Genomic DNA, 18,691 nt, shown 5'->3' with positions numbered 1-18,691 from the left:
CTAAGTCAGCCTTGCCAGGACTTATTCGATAGATGAGAAAAACTTGTTCTAAAATGTGAATCAGAGATCAATCAGATTCAGGGAACATTTGAGAAACTTTGTCAACATTACAGGGTTATGATTTTTGAATTAAATTTTCCAATTAAAAATAATCGTGATGCAATCAATTTCCATATGTGAATCCCGAGGAAAATGGGTTAAGAAACACCGAGTAATGTTACTAGAAACTACCAGTCTTTCACTGTCCACCTAAAGGATTTCAGGGACCCCATATACGATAAATTTGGCCATCACTCACTTGAAGTCTCATACCCCCCCTCCTCCCCCGGTGGGCAGTAGGGACCCTGTGGGGAAACTCTGGCTTAAAATGAAGGAGAAACAAGTGATGCATGCGTGGTCCCCCGTGAATGCACAGGGAACGAGGCATAAAAAAATGACTAAATTCAGTATTGCCCCCCCCCCCCCATTTAGTCTCAAAGGTTCCTAGGGGACGTCAGATTCTGGTGAAAATGAACAAACAGTACAGTTTTTACATATGTAAATTTGAGTAAGTCCATCATTTGTCCCCACACCCCCCTCCCTGCATTTAGCCCCCCAAATCCCTAAGGCCTTAACATATTTAAATTTAAGTTCAGCATCATGAAAAACTGCTAAATAGACATACACAGAAAATTTTGAACAAATATGGTAAAATAGTTTCAAAAATGAAGTGTTTTTATTAGCCATAAAAGAACCCCTGAGGCACACCCAAGAGTTATCGCTAAGTATAGACAAACAAAATTATATAGAAATCAGTTAATTACAACTTTTCAGAAAGTTTGATAAAAATCTAAGGCATCAATTTTTTTTAATAAGCACAAAAGTGTCAATTTTAGCCATTATAACCCAAAAGGCACCTTAGGGGGCAACCGGAGTTTTCCTGGAAAATAGTTCTGTTACTTTTTTACTCATATCATGTTTAATGTTTGTGTAAAATTCCAAAAAATTCTAAAGGGTAGCTATTGAGAAAAATGCGGACAGACAAACGGACAAGAGTGAATTTACAGATCCACCCTCCTTTTGTCGCGGGGGGGGGGGCCAAAAATGATTAAGACATTTCAGAGTAGATAAAATATTTTATTTACGTCAAAAGTAAAGAAAATGTTAGAAATATGTCACAATTATGTATTAACTCTACGAATGTGAAGGTAAGAAAGTTTAGAAACATTGCTTTACAGGACGTATTTTACCATGAGGTCATGGGTATGTATCCTTATGCCGAAACAGTATAGAACGATGTATGCAGAACAGGAGACTTCATTGGTTTTGTCACGTTGAAAGAAATAAAGAAAGAATGACAGTACTTGACGAAGTAGAGATAGAAGAGTGTAGGTAGTAGAGCCAGTTGACAGAGGAAAACCACAGAAACGCGAAAAGAAGTGATAAAAATGGAAGTGGGAGAAAGAGGAATAAATAAAAACCTGGGAAGGTATAACTCAGTTTGGAAGTCAATTTCTAAAAGCTGCCCAACACATGACAGACTAAAATATTTCTTAAACTGATATTGCTGATGTTGATGATGATGATGATGATGATAACACAGACCAATATTTGCTTTATATGACTGATGAAATAAATTTTTTATGCAGCTTTTTACAAAAAAGTTATAAATCACAAAAGTGCAATAGTGGGGACAGACTTACATCTATATATATACTAGCGGTGGGTACCCGGCGTGGCCCGTGTGTTTGTAGGTGTGTGTGTTGGGGGGGGGTGTTGATCAAAACAACCCTGTTTAAAAAAAAAAACGTTGGCCGGGTGTTTGGAGGTGTAAAAGAAAAAAAAAGTTTTTGTAGGAAAGTAGGCTTGAACCCCAAACCTTTGACGTGGAGATGGAAACGAAATGGAAAAACCCTGAGACCAAGCTACCCACGAGAGAAGAAGAATTAAAAACCTCTTAATTTAACGTTTATAAAATGAAATTAACAGGTGCGAGAACCTTAAGTCGCGTGATGTTTGACCTTGAAATATGACGCGACTGCAAGCCAGTTTTCACTTGTTTTATACTGAAAAGTGAAAGATACACGGGATGCTCTAAAAATCTGGAAAAAATAGCGTGTGAAAGTCGGGCAAATTAAATAGAAAGGTGACCCCGTTTGTAACTCGTAGATATTATCATTTAGACGTGATATAAAAAGTTTTAAGGAATGAGCCGACCGAGAAGTCCTGTGCAAAAAGCCTTTTACAGACATAAACAAAAAGCGAACATACATGCATACACACATTTTCGCTTTTATATATATAGATATATATAAAAGTGAACGTGTGTGTGTGTGTCTGTGTACTTTTCCCTACGCAATAACTGTCAATGTTAAGTCTGCAGACTTGAAATTTAATATACAGGGTACTGAGATTTGGGAAAATCTGTGTGATCGGTATTCGGCCAGAAATTTGGCTGTTAAGGGGTCAAAGTTCAACAATTTGACCTTTGAGAACTCTACCAAACTCCTCCACCAATTTTTAGGTCCAAACACTTGAAATTTTAGATATAGGTTCCTTGAACATGGATCTAACTTAACTTGATTTGAGCCCCAAAAAATAAATGTAAAGGGGTCATAATAAGGGTCAAAGTTAAAAAAAATTGACCGCTTTTTTTTTTTTTTTTTTGCTCAACATACACCTCCAAACACCCAGCGGACAACGCCAGGTTTAAATGCTAGTATATATAATATGCATTATATATATATATAAGATCACCTACATACTAATAGCATTGTCTCTATGTACCTACCTAGTATATCTTCCCTCTATGAAATGACCATGAATACAATTATAACGAAGTGGTGCGCTCTTATCGTACCAAATAAGTAGCAGCGGTAGGATGACTGACTAGCAAAAATATTAGCAGCAGCAGCCGTCTTAGCATATATACAAATTAAGCAAGTGTGCACGCGCTGACGCCATGTCATTGAAAGAAGAAGGAGAGAATGTGGAAAATTTCCATTCAAAGGCAACCGTTCTCTTGTTAATGGTCCATCAAGGTAGGGCTTGAAAACAATAGTTATGTTGCGACCTTTTGCTGCAGAAAATAGTACTCATTCAACCAAGGAGAGCGGTTGATACACAACCACGTGCTATATTACAGATAGGGAGTTGTGGGTAAATTTTCCAAGAAGCGCAGGCAAATCTTTCTTAGTAATTTCCAACACACTCCCCACCAACAAAAAATAAAAATAAACTACCTGTTGATTTTTATCAAAGATATATTTCTGAATCACAAAACTTTTCTCAAACCAGGAAATTTATCTTCTGGTACAAAAGAAAAATAAACTTGTCGTTAAACAATAAATCTTGTGTGTCAAAATCATTTAGTAACATCATTCCGTGAAATAAGCCTTTTTTCCTTTTAAAATCACGGGTAAATCCCAGTGATAAAAAAAAAAAAGCAAGTTGCGCACAGGGGAAGATGGACGTGTGAAAATGAGGGCGAGAAAACGTTGGCTATGGGCCAGCGTCAGGTGGTGAGGAGAGAGAGACTTTTAAAAAGCATGTGTTATATGGCAGAGCATTGTAAAACACATGTGTGTGTGCGTGCGTGTGTGCGAAAAAACTTTTGAAAGATAATGAAATGCATTATTGTTGGAAGAACCACAAATAAATGTTTTTCATTTGCATTTAAAAAGAAAATCAAGAGTCAGATTTTTACTTCTTATTTTTTATTTTGTTTGTCTCAGACAACGTGCAGGTCCGGGTGGTTGAAAAGTTAAAGTGTAACAGCAATATTATACAACTGGAAATGGCTAACTGATTGGCCCCCCCCCCCACACACACACACACAGAGAGGATGACCCACTTAAAACTAGCCTAGAAAATGTAATAAAGAGAAACATTCTTTTATTAAATTACCTGTAGTGTTATAAAAGATGTTGGAAGTGCTCCCGGTTGACATCTATGCATTTCTAGGCACGTTTAACAACGTCCACAGCTACTGGCTGTAGATCTTCTCTGATAATTCTCTTGATGGCGTTGGTAACATTCTCCTTTAGTTGGTCTAGATTTTGAGGATTATTTGCATAAGCTTTTGTTTTAAAGTTTCCCAAAAATAAAAATCACATGATGACAAGTCCGGAGAACGTGGTGGCCACTACCCTTTTCTCGTTGTTCTCTCTTTTGTAAACATGTAATGAACTCGTGTCAGTGATCTGCGAGATGTATGGCATGTAGTGCCATCTTGTTTGAAAAAGAATTGCATTTTGCCTTGTGGTGTCAGTTGGTCAATAAGAGAAAGATTAGAGAGATCGGGCTACTTTTAAGTTACTGTATAAACAGCATGCCAATTATTTTCTGGATGAATTCAGTTAGGACTATATATAGACAAGGCTACAAAGAAGATCGCTCAACTATGATCAGGAGAGGATTATAATGGTTGCCAAAGATCAAGGTTGGATGACCAATGTTTTCAGAAGATTAGTAATTTCTGCAATGACAAGTGCAGGTTCTGCCACACAGAAGTAGCGAGTTTGATCCACATGACATCCAGTTGTAAGGTTCTGTCCAGGGACAGCTACTATATAATGCAACACAATGGAATCTGTAAACATTTCCATTGGACGATCTGTAAGAGATTGAATATCGAATACAGCAACAAATTCTTGGAACGCATACCAGAAAGAACAGCTGGAAATGTCATCCATGATGATGATGCAATTCATATAGCTACGTACCTACAAAACGGAACTATTAAACCCGACATAAGAATATGGGATAAGAAGGAGAAAGAAGCAACCTAAGCAGCGTCCCTAAATGATGGGACAAACAGAGCTGAGAGGGAAAAGATAATGAAATACCAAGGTCTTATGTATGACATGAAAAGAAACTGGAATCTTAGGAAGATCTCCATCACTCCAGGAATTATACGAGCAACCGGACTCATGAGAAAGAATCTCAAAAAACGACCTGACAAATATACCAAGTGAACCAAGTGCAAGAAACAAACAGTTGAACTTTAAGGAGCGGTTAGAATATTAAAAAATATCTCTCAGTTGGAATATCTGAGATAGCGGGTGAATGCCTGGTACCCAATAGGATGTCCTATCCCCAGCCAGAACAAAAATAAATCAAAGAGTGATTCTGAATATTGGAGTGATAGAGAAATATTTCACAGGTGTTAAACTGATCAAGTTGGAAGGAAAAGAATGTGATTGTGTAAGGTCACTCCTTAAAAAATAAATAAATAAATAAATAAATAATTAAAAAAAAAAAAGAAAAAACACAGGAAAAAAGTTTTCAATGAAGTAAATAATAACCTTATAATTTCTGAGTGATAGGAAGTCAATCCTCTTTTGACTAACAATTTCCAGGATTTTTGGATGAGTCATTTTTTTTTTTTTTTTTTTTTTTTTTTTTTTTTTTTAAATTTTAAATGAACAACCAAAATTCATTCGTGTGAGAATTTGAGATGAGCAATTGTGAACGATGTTATTTTTAGTTCTTCATTCTCGTTTGCATTGTCACACCATTTTGGCCAACAGACACTTGAGCAGACTGGAGGTGCAGGGGCTTTAGAATCATGATCATTGCTTCAGTAGTTGAAACTGCTCAACTTTCACTAAAAATAGGATAAAAACATGTTAGATTCAGAGTCTTCAAAAGCATAGTTTTTTTCGGGTTTCTTATGGAATAATTATCTTTAGTTAACTATTACGTGTAATAATATTCATGTAGATATTCTACATTAGGCACCGCCAAAACTGGGGGGGGGGACAGGTAAGTACTTTTTGACGGACCGTCTTTTTAAAAATCTACCAAAAATCAGGTAATTATCCAATCAATACGAAATTTTCAGCGATTATTAGGAGAAGAATGAACTTTATAACAGTCTACTTATTTTTCATAAACAATATTTATATATATATATATATTTTTTTTTTGCTTACAAAACCCTGCCTTGTTTTGAGGGGGTTCCAAATATGCTTAAAATAATCATCTGAAACTGAACAAAACATATTGTGTTGTTGTAAGGGACGGGATTATAGATTTAAAAAAAAAAAAAAAAACTTGTTTGCATACCTTATTTTGATGTCTGAATATCAGAACTTCGATTGTGTTTAAATATCCCGCTTTTGAGTTTTGAAGTGTGAAATTCGGTGAATATGTTAAGTAAAATAATTAATTTAAGTTAAGCAAAAAAAAAAAAAAAAAAAATCTTTTAATATTTATACGAAAAAAGCCATTTTAAAATTTTTGATAAATAAATTAACAATTTCTTTTTAGCGAGCCGAATAATGCATGACCATTATTAAACAGGGCATGCTTTGAAGAATCGATACAAAAAAAAATTGATAAATATTGTGCCCTTTGTGTTAAAAATATCATTATTTTTTCGATCAAGTTTGGAAACGTTTGCCGCCTTTCGACTGCGGTGGACCAAACACGCTAAAAAAATAATCTTTTTATTCTGCTTTAAATTGCCCCCCCATCCCCATTTTGGAGAGACTGGCCCCCACACACATACACATTAAAAACCAAACTCATACAAATGGTCACCCATCTGGTACTGGCCAGCCTCAGCGTTAATAATACATTGAAATTTTCGTCACTGAAAAATAAGTTTTTTTTGGCCTGTTTGGTCTTCCGTGGTTTGCTTTTCATCAAGTACAAATGTAAACAGTAATCAAATCGACTCGAAGTAACTGGTTGCCTATATGAATAAGTGGAATTATTTGAAATCCAGGTACTTATATTATAATATTTTCGCATATTCTCATAGAAAATCACCCTAAATCTTAGTTAGACAAGAAATAAACAAATTAATTCTTTCAAAAAACCGTTGTTTTTTTTTTGTTTTTTTTTAACTATTTATATACGTTTTTTGTGCAAAACAAAAAACGCCAATTGTTAACTTTTGGGGAAAATTTAACATTTCAAATTTAATTAAAAATAGTAGAAAAAGTTTTACATTATTCTACTTTCTATATAATAAAATTCAGGGTTTTATCTTTCTGGAAAAAAAAGTTACTCAGAAATAATGGATTTTATTAAATGTAATTTCGTTTTAAAAAACAACAACAACTTGATTTTGCGGCCATTTTTTCTACATGATTTATACTTGCGTAATATTTGCGTAAAAAGGTTATAGTAATCACAAGCCTCTTTCTATATATACATATTTATGTATGCGTATATATATTTATTTTTTTAAAAAATTACCTACCAAATTCTTCTGTCAGCTTTTGGTCCACAGACATAAAACTTAATATATAGGGTATTCGAACCCATGCAAAACTTTATATTTGGATTTTATTGATATTCATATTTTTTTTCTTCACAAGGAAGTCACCACTTATCAAGGCCCGGAGGCCACTCAAGGATAAGGGTTATTGCATGTACATTTAATCATTGAGATAATATTGTAGTAATCACTAGTAATGAAGATCTGATAAAGTGCCTTACTTAAGGGTGCGGTTCATCAGGTACTTGTTTATGTTGGACTTGAAGACATCGAAGTTGCAGTCAGGTGGGAAACAGGCAAATGGAAGAGAGTTCCATATTGAAACTCTTTTTTCTATTCATTAAAAAAAACAAAAAGCAACAACTTTGTTATATATGGGTCGTGGAATTGCATTCACTAGTAAAAGATCTAATTTGTATATTCTTTTAAACATTCATTTTAATTTATTCCCTATTAGTTTTTTCGGTTTTCTCATGGAATGATCATTTTTAGTTAATTATTGCGTGTAATTATATTCATGCAGATATTCTACATGAGTAATATTTGCATAAAAAGTTTATAGTAAACACAAACCTCTTTCTATATATATATATATATATATATATATATATATATATATGTATGTATGCGTATATATATATATATATATGTATGTATGCGTATATATATATATATATATGTATGTATGCGTATATATATTTATATATATATGTATGTATGCGTATATATATTTATATATATATGTATGTATGCGTATATATATTTATATATATATGTATGCGTATATATATTTATATATATATGTATGCGTATATATATTTATATATATATGTATGCGTATATATATTTATATATATGTATGCTTATATATATTTATATATATGTATGCGTATATATATTTATATATATGTATGCGTATATATATTTATATATATATATGTATGCGTATATATATTTGTTTAAAAAAAATTGCCTACCAATACCTACAATGTCTTTCTTTCTGTTCTTCTTTGAACAAACAAATTAATTCTTTCAAAAACCGTTGTTTTTTTTTTTTGTTTTTTTTAACTATTTATATACGTTTTTTTGGGAAAAACTTTGCGCAAATATTTCGCATCTTCAGTTCATCACAAATGATTGTGTGTACAGTCCCCATACTGACATCAGACTGTGCACTTATTGTCTCTATAGACACACAACGGTCCTTATTCATGAAATTCTTTATTTGGCCAATCAACTCGAGTGTTCTGACTTCCTTTCTTCTCCCACACCTCTCATCAAACTGCACAGACTCTCTGCCTTCCTTGAATCTATTATGCCACTCAAAAACTGATATTTGATTCATGCAAGATGGTCCAAAAGCAGTCTGAAGCATTCCATACGTTTCTGTAGCATTTTTTTCCAAAGTTTAAAACGAAACTGTAGTGCATATCGTTCTTTGAAAGTGTTCTCACGTCCAGATTGCATTTTTGAAATTCACCAACTGTGACAATCAGGCTTTAGTAGGGTGTATTCCAATTCCTCCTATAGCTGTTCATTTGAATCTGGAATCATAAAAATTGGCCAGTCATCTCATAAGATGTATAGCAATAAGATATTGAATTTTTAAGTGTATATGACGATTTTAAATGTCTGTACAAAAAAGTTTGGAAACTCATTGAAGGCACCATGTAGTTTTAATTAAAAAAATTTTTCTTTTTTTAATATTTCTTTATTTTAAACAATCGAACTATTTTAGATCTATATAGACAGGTCAAACATACCTTTTATCTTTTTGTCCCTACACAGAACTCATTAAAGTAGGTTAAAAAACAAAAAAATATGGTCACGTGAATGGTTATTTGCCCTCAATTCCAATATTTTATATCATATGTTATGTTCGAATGTTACACTAGACTGGTTTTATTTTTCTGCTATAGCGTTCTAGTTATTTCCTAATCGATATCAATCATCATACAGTTGAATAATAGTTTTTGAAAAAAAAATAAAATAAATGACGAAAAATATTTAATAGATGTTCTTAATTTCTAATCTTGACTATAAAACTCTGCATGATTATACTTAAAACTGGGAATAATTTTAATTGAAGATATTATATATATATATATATATATATATATATATATATATATATATAATAAAAAGGAACAAACCGAGTTATGTATTCATCAATGTTTCGTCTCTATTTTGAGACTTCCTCTGGATGAACGAAATAAAGACGAAACGTTGATGAACACATAACTCGGTTTGTTCCTTTTTATTTTCTCTATTTTGTCGGAATACTATTTCCATTATTCTCATCATATAAAATGTGTGTGTGTGTGTGTGTGTGATTTGTTTTTGTTTTTGCGATACGTCTTGAATGAATTCAATTATTTACGAAAATGCATTTTTACCTAAATGCGAGTTGGGAATAATTTTCCCTTTAACTAATTTGGTACCCCCACATGGGGAGCGGTATTTTTTAAATATAATTTTTAAAATATAATATATATTGGTCTTGGAAGTTTTTGAACCTTTAAAACTATATAAAAAAAAATATTTTATTTTTATATTTTTCTTTATCGTTCGTTAGAAAAGTATTTAGTCAGTAAGTCATTTAATCATCTGCAATCAATGCATCAACTTGCTCTCTTGAATTCAAAAAAGTCCTAATGTTAATTTAAGGGATCATCAGTTGTTTACCATGAAACAGTGCTTCAGGGATTTAAAATCAATACAGTATATTAAATCATGGTTTCCCAGCAATGTTGATCAAACACCACCTCTCTTAATTACAAGAACAAAAAATGTTCCAGATATTCGATCTAGTTACATACTCAGGATTAATTTGGCTAAACTATTCATGTTATAAAAAAAATGTCTTTCTTACCCGTGAGATTCGTCCCTGTCTCCAAATTCAAAATGGATATATTTTTTTTAAATTTACCATTGTTGTATTTATAAGATTAGGATTAATCCATGTTATTACTTATCACCCCTACTATTATTAGTACTTTATATAAGTTAGGTATGTGTATATGTTTATTAAAGGATTCAGTCTTAAACTAATGAATTAATCATTATTAATTTGGAAACACAGTTGCTACGATTAAGGTGTGTAATGTGGGCTGCATTTGATTTAGTTTTATGCATTTTATTTTTGTAAGGAGGTATAAAATTTTTACCCATCCTGTTACGGATATTCTTTTCATATATATATTTCTATCTCTACTATCATATAAAAGTCACTTTGTGTGTGTGTATGTGTGTGTGTGTTCCTCCCTCATTGGTTCCGAAACGGCTGAGCCTATCTTTTGCAAATTTCATGCAAAACTAATTTATATGTCTGGCAGTGTTCTTAAATATGTTTACCACAGAAAGTTATCCGATAAGTATTGAAAATCGATCCTAAATATCTGATCCTAAAAATAGTCTTTCTTTCTTATAGATAAAAAAGAATTTTTATAGGGGAGTATTTTACGTTACACCATCCAAGGGAGGTGATAAAGTCTCAGCAAATCATTTCTCCTTAAAAACAAACAGATTTATTGTCATCTGGAAATATAGCTCAGTTGTAGAGCATTTGACTACAAATCAAACGATCCTCTGTTCAAGCCCGGATGTACCTCACCATTTTATTTTAATTTTTCTTATTAATGAGTTCAATTTACGATAAAAGAAGAGGGGCCATTTTAAAATCGCTGCAAATCATTTCTTTGTTTGCATATTTTAAAACTAAACATTAATCAGAAGTGACTTTTCCAGGGCATTTATCGTCAAGCCCAAATATCAGCTGACGTGATATCCTAAACAAACAGAGACGGTATTTGATGAACGACATCGTCATTATTATTATTATTATTATTATTATTATTATTTTGCAAATTAGTCCACGGGGCAAATTATTCCTCATACTGCATAACTTAAAATATCATGTTTAAGCATATTGTACGACTGGGCAACACCGGACGTCCAGCTAGGATGGATGGATGGATGGATATCATCATAGTGAAAGATTGAACCCTGTTAATGAGTTCGATGACATGTATTATTCTATACCCATGAGCCAATTTTAAGGCTGTCTGAGATAAAAATAAAAGCACCGGTTATTTGGCAAGACAGCCAATTTAAATTTTGAATTTTTCTTGCAATCATGTCAGTGGTGAAAGAATAGGACGGGAGGAAAGACGAAAAATAGGAGGGACGAGGTTTCCAACCTGCAGTAACATTGGACTTTGGCTCTGCACAAAAATGTTAAGAACGATAGCTATCTATCTATATATAGTTAGGTATGTGATATTTATGTTTGCATATATTCATAAGTTCGTATGTATTCTGAACTGATTTACCAGTCATTATAAATTTTGGAACACGATTACCAACCGCTAGGGTGCATAATGAGGGCCATATTTAGTTTAATTTGTTTTATGCGAAAGGGCTAAAAAGGGGGAATATTTATCTCCCTTCCATGGTGGGAAGGTGTGGCACAAGGGTCAGAAAGTTGGATTGAAGAGCCAACATTCTAAAGAAAATGCCTGGGCAGTCCCATCAACATTCCTAAGGCGATTAGCCTAAAACTTCTCAAAGAGAGAAAGCACTTCCTGGAGATGGGACCTACTAGAATTCAACATGTTGTAATCAACGGGGGGGGGGGGCAATTTCAATAAACGTATATACTTTGTTGATTTGGGCGCCAAGGAAAACCCCATTGCTGAGGTAAAAGCCTGTTCTTTTGTGAAAATTAAATGCTTCCAATTTTATGAATTTTATGTTGTTAGGCATCAATTAAAAAATATATATATAATCCTCAAATTTCAAACAAAATTTTTGTGGATTTTAGAAGGGATAATATAAACACAAGTTCATATTTAAAAATTTAAATATTTCTGATTTGCATTATATCTAGCCATCGCCATTAGACACCAATTAAGCAAAAGTTCTTGAATTTCAATTACTTCTTAAAACCCCTTAAGCTTTAACTTTTATACACTGCATAGAATAAAAATAATGTAATAGATTTTGATTGAAATTGAAATAAAGATTCTAGGCACATGGTTTAATAGTATTACTACTTATTTCAGTCTTTGTAAGGGATATTAAGTGATATTCTGTTTGAACTGAATTAACTTTACCCATCCTTGAATGAGTATTCTTATATATATATTTAAAAAAAAAATTATGGGTACCTAATTTTATTACACTTTTTTTATGGGTACATAATTTTATAACACTTTTGACCACGTTTTTAAACGATGTTTTCTCCCCTGTTGCCAACGTTAATCTTGAAAAGAGTTGGCTGAAAGACGTCTCGATAGGGTTTATTTTTTTTTTTGCCCCACCCCTTATTTATCTCTTTTATCTAATTTATGTTTGTTAAGCATACAATTAGAGCTTAGTAGAAATGTACTTTAGAAGTATATTTTGGTCTTCTTTTTGAAAGTTTCCTTTTAATGGTTTATGTTTAAACTATAGAAAAGAAAAGAAAAAAAACAAAAAACTAAACCCTTAGCAATTAATAATGGCACTACGTTCGGTGTTATTCAGAAGTGTTATATATATATATATATATATATATATATATATATATATATATATATAAGTGAACGTGTCTGTGTGTCTGCCTGTGTACATTTCCCTACGGAATAACCGTCAATTTTCAGTCTACAGATTCGACATTTAATATACAGGGTACTGAGATTTGGGAAAATCTTTGTAATCGGTTTTCGGCCAGAAATTTGGCTGTTAAAGGGTCAAAGCTCAACGATTTGACCTTCGAGAACTCTACCAAACTCCTCCGCCACTTTTGGGTATAAGCAGCTGAAATTTTAGATATAGGTTCCTTGGACATGGATCTAACTTAATAACTTGATTTGAGCTCAAAACAATAAATTTTAAGAGGTCATAATAGGGGTCAAAGTTAAAAAAATTGACCGCTTTTTTTTTTTTTTTTTTTGATCAACATACACCTCTAAACACCCGGTCAACGCCGAGCTGAAATGCTATATATATATATATATATATATATATATATATATATATATATATATATATATATATAATCAGGTTTAATGAAGGTTTTGTTTCTGTTGAGGTTTAGACAACTCAAACTGAATTATCTTTAAACTAAGCTCTTTGTACATACATGCCTTGTCAATACCAATTAAGACGGCTTTCTTCTTTATGTGGTTTAATTTCTTCTCAACTGTGAATTTGGTTATTTCATTCACATGCACACCTACCCAGTGTCTGAGGCAATCAACTAAGATGTGTAACACACTATGTAAGGGAGGAAACAAAATTATTACTTTAGGGCAAATATCCTTAAGCCAGAGTTTTTTTGTTTTTTTTTAATTCTGTGATCTTTGCTCGAGAAATGTGGTGTATAAGAATGTTAGTAGCCAATGACATAAAAAACTGAAATCGAGATCACCACTCCCCGATTGAAATATTTTTTTCGTTGTCAATAATTAAAAAAAAAAAAACAGTAAGTCGTCTTCTATGAATAAGTTGTATTAGAAACGAAAGTTTCAGAAAAAATGATTTGTAATCATTTAACAAAAAATGAAATAAAATTATTTGGTTTTCTAAATTTTCAAATTAAATGAAATTATTCAGTTACAAAGAAAACGGTGGCTTGTTCTTATAGTTATTTTGAAATGGTATGGGGATAGAATAGAATTTAAAAAAAATATATAATGGGAGATAAAAGAAAACCAACGTCGCTGGAGGGATTTTCATGAAGCGTTACAATATATGTTTTTCTTTTTTTTTTTTTAAATGAAAAGAAATGACTTGTGTCTTTAGGATTTTTTTTATGCGTCTCTTATTTGTGACAAAGAACGCGGCAGTATCTCCGCCTTTGTGTCTTCCAGGCCGAATAGTGCAATATATGAAAGTAGATGCTAGTGTTGGAACTGCATCCGGTGCTCGACAAGCATAAATTTACAACAGGGTTAAAAAAACAAAACAAAAACAAACATTATTATATGATATTAAGAAATAGCAAGTTTCGACCGCTCATTATCGTTTTGCAATTTAATATTTATCCTCTACTTGAAATTATTGAAACGAAACTAATAAGAAAAAGACTAAACTCCTTCTCTCTATTGATAAGAAAGCAAAACTAATCTGCCCTTGTTGCTTCAATGATAGTAAGAGCATATTTCTTTGTGAAAGAAGAAGAAGAAGAAGAAGAAGAAGAAGAAGAAGAAGAAGAAGAAGAACCTAGTATGAAATTCACTCTGGCTGAATTGAACTATATTCCTGGATAGGGAATACTAAATTCATAATCGATATATCCTAGAAAAAGGAAAAACTATTTTCTGCAATTTTATTTGCAAGGACGGGTCACTGTAGTCACACATACATTGCCTAAAATGGTTACCTATCTGATACTGACCCGGCTCAACGTCGCTTAACTTTAGTGATCGAATGAAACCCGGTATGTCAATGTAATTATTTCATACATTAAGATTAAACATATTCTTCATTTCTTAGAAAATTTTAATTTGCATACGTGATCATTCTTTTATTTTTTTTATTATTACTAGTTATAATTAAGACTATCGGGACCTGTGGAAATTCAACATGGGACTCATTCATATGTAATATATTGATGTTGGCATTCTGTAGATGTTCAGTATAAATGGAGGCACTCTCATATTATTGTAGTTTTTTTGTTAAAACTGCAAAAGTATTTATCCAAGCTAGCACAGATGTTCGGCATAGCCAGGTTGTAAAATACGCTTAAATATGATATTTTAATTTTTGCAGATTTTGTATATATTATTAAAGAGTTAATGTTCTATTGATTTTTATATATTATAAAGTTGCGATTTTTAAAATAAAAATATATATCTATATGACTTTGGTGCATTAGCTTGAATCGAAACCGAAATAAAAACTTATGAATATATAAAACTTGAGTTCCTTCAGCCATAATCGAAACCGAAACCGAAACTTATGAAGAAATCTTGGTTAAAATTATTTATGACAAGAAATGAAAGAAAATAACAATTAAACGACCTGGATGTAAGCGTGACACAGAAAATAACAAACACTCTATCATATTAATTGGCTTATAAAATTAAATTTGCATGTATAGTTATTGAAGCGAGTAGGACACATGTACATTAAATTATATATAGACTTGGACACAGGAAGTGAAAACGTGCACATGAGACATGCTTTAGTAGCAATGTCTGTTGACCTATAATTGGCCACACTTGAGGAAGCCATATTGAATTATAAATGGGTATTGATTTCTGACTGAACAGCTGTTTAGGTTCGATCTTCTACACATATTTCGTTCATTAAAACCTCAATTAGCAATTAATAACAATCTTACAATTGACCGTGAACAGGAATTCCTCGTGAAATAATAAATTATCACAGGAAATTATTCCTACTTTTTTTTTTGTCAAAATTCAACAATTGAACGTGCTCAAAAACAGGGAGTAGTCTTTTTTTTTTTTTTTTTTTTACTGAAGATGTTCGTTGATCTAAACGAAACCGATAAAGCTCCTGTTTTTCATAATTTACTCTTGAATTTAATTTGTCTCTCCTTTTGTCTTTTTTCATACATCCTGTCGCCACTGAATTTCGTTATACAAATATCAAGTTGGATCTATAATATGCTCGGAATCATATTAAGATTTAGTGTGTTAGCTGTTGAAATGAATCTTATATGAACTTTCGGGGTGGCTGGGTATTTTGACCAATGTCTACACTTGTTTAATGTAATACTTTTTTTTGTTTCCATTATAATAAATAATTTTCACTTAACACAAAATAACATTACATTTGTAAGGATTTTCACTTGCTCAAATTCTGCATTTCTAGTTATACACTACGTTTGGTAACTTTAAGGCATATCAACCCTTTTTTTGGGGGGGTATTTAATGCCAAATCTATTAATTTTGGAAAAAAATATTTTAGGTTCTTTATATCTTCAAATATTTATTTATGGTGCTTGGTTTGGTTGTTTTGTACAGGGAAATCATTGTTTTTTAACTTTGCAGAACATGATTGAGTTTTACAAGTGGAAAGGAAAAAGACGCTAACATCAATGTCTGGTACACTATGAAATTTCACTTTTGAATCTATAGCATACACGATAAGAAATATTCTAATTTCCAACGAACAGTTAATTGCGCTGCTAAAATAAATTGAATAACATATTATGCATTAAAAGATTTTGAGTATGACATTAAAAAAAACTTTGGATACCTACATGACGTAACTGTAACCGAATCAGGGTACTGCTTGTAGCCTGACTCATGGGACAGCGAACGGACTAAAAAAACAAAAAAACAAAACAAAACAAAACAAAAAAATCAATAAACGACCAAAATAACTTAAACTTCGAAAGATAAACAGACCAAGGCTAACAAATCCTTGATGGACAGAACCTTCAAAGAACGCCGCCTTTAACAAACACCGGTTATTGCAACAGAAGGAAATCGACTAGAATTGGATGGGAGGATAGTTATCGAACTGAGTGAATAGGCAAAATACGTTTTCTGCTATTTGTTGATCAGCAAAATTAATCATTTGCATAAATGGATGCAGCTGGATGTGTGGTTTGGGATGCCTACAGCCATTAAAAAACCCCAAAACAAGACAATCTTCAACAATCAGATTCAAACCTTGACAGTACAGAAAGGAAATCTATTTAAGAAAAAGAAAAGAGAAATAAAAAGTTATAACGCAATTAAAGATGCGTCCAATTAAAAAAAAAAAAAAAACGAAAAATATGAAAAAAAAAAATACATATATAACAAAAATATTTAATTAATTTCGATACTTAATAATAATTGGGAAAATTAATTAAATTCATAAACGCAACAGAGCAAATAGCTTAACATCTGTTTACCCTAATTTTTTGACCAACATGTTTGTAAAAAAAAAAAATGGTTTACAAAAATCTCGACGATTTAAAAAATATTATATTTTAATTACATGATTAGTTTTAATTACATCCATCAAAAGACGACGGTTATATTTACGATCGAGCTTGTTCGCCACTAGTTTTGTTTGTGTACAGCCTAGCGTCCAAATTGCTTGACCAACTTTCAAACTTGATCTAATTTGGAACCGATTTTATTTGGAGATGTCAAGGTCACGGAAATCGTAAAAGTCACATTTTTTTCTGGCAATAACTTCAGTTTTGTTTACCAAAAAGATTTGCTACTTGGCCAATATTGTAACCACAGAAATCCATGTGATTCCACGAAGGAAGAGGAAAAAGAAATTATCACATGCGATAGTACAACCGCAACAACCGTCAAGTCAACTGGACAATAAACATAAACTGAATGACACGACTATGCACAGAAAATTCAGTCGACACAGCATGATCTCAAACAATTCCGTCCACACGACCCGACACGATCCTGAACAATTCTGTTATCACGACCAGCCACTGTCTCAAACAATTCCGTCCACACGAACAATTCCGTCGACATGATCAGACATGGTCCCAAACAATTCTGTTGAAACGACTCAACAGGATTTCGAACAACTCCATTGAAACGACACTGCATCAGAGCAACCTCGGCTGTTACTCGCTGAATGACTCTGGCGTCAGCGTTATATAGCCCATGGACAAATTCATTTTTGCCATAGGTAGGCCCGACTAAGACATTAGCACAGCATTTTTAAGCACTTCCGTGTATACTCGTCACAGTCCAAAATTTTATGGCTTTCATTTTGAAAAATTTGATTATGTCTGAAATTTTGACCATTGCATTTCCAATTTATCTAAATCTGATTTATGGATCTGCCACTCTTTTATAACAGTAACGATTATGCAAAATTTCAGCCTGATCAGATAAATAGCTTTCAAGTTAACGTTTCCATGAGAAATGCTTCATACTTTTGACAATACTTCATCTATATATATAAAAGCGAAAATGTATGTATGTATGTATGTATATATGTACGCTTCTCCTCGATGTCTACAAAAGGCTTCTTTCAGAGAAGCGCTCGCTCGGTTCACAACTTCTTAAAACTTTTTATATCATCTATAAATTGTAATATCTCACACTTAACCACGGAGCTCGCCTGTCTATTTAATTTTATTGACTTTCAAATGTTAATTATTCCACATTTCACGCATCGGCACGCGTTACATTCGGTTTTCGGTATAAACAAAAAGCGAAACTCGACTAATTACTGACCGAAAGCCAGTGGTCTCTAGAGAGCTAAGTAACGTTTGGTCAATGTCGACTTCGTCATATCAGATGGTAGCTTTCATTTCGAGACGAGACGCTCCCCCTAATAAACAGGGAGCGGGTTTTTAAAAACAAACAAACCGATTTGTTGACCCCAGTAAAAACTGTCCCGCACAAAAGGCTAACTGCTGAATACCTATCACCGTCACGTCAATCAAAAACGCGCACCTGTTTTTTTTTCCACACTTTACTATCTTCCAACTGCGCGTCGTCAAGGCTTTTTTTTTTCACAGGCACCTGTTTTTTTTTCACACACACCTACAAA

The 18,691-nt window shown here is 32.6% G+C and overlaps 1 protein-coding gene across 16 annotated transcripts in view; it reads right to left on the bottom strand.

Annotated features, from left to right (window-relative positions):
• The window catches only part of LOC145283711 (vitamin D3 receptor-like), a 1,095,565-nt gene that overhangs the window by 244,871 nt on the left and 832,003 nt on the right, over window positions 1-18,691 (bottom strand). For 2 of the 16 annotated variants that reach the window (XM_080132742.1, XM_080132741.1), the window contains exon 2: window positions 5,286-5,587. The exons of the other annotated variants lie outside the window; for them this stretch is intronic. The gene's annotated coding sequence lies outside the window, so the exon portion shown is untranslated. The remainder of the gene's footprint in view (window positions 1-5,285; window positions 5,588-18,691) is intronic. 16 annotated transcript variants of the gene reach the window in all.

This window comes from Euprymna scolopes, chromosome 8 (genome assembly GCF_053919585.1).
Source record: "Euprymna scolopes isolate OS-2025 chromosome 8, ASM5391958v1, whole genome shotgun sequence".
NCBI classification, from domain to species: domain Eukaryota; kingdom Metazoa; phylum Mollusca; class Cephalopoda; order Sepiida; family Sepiolidae; genus Euprymna; species Euprymna scolopes.
This window is presented reverse-complemented; position numbering and strand designations above follow the sequence as displayed.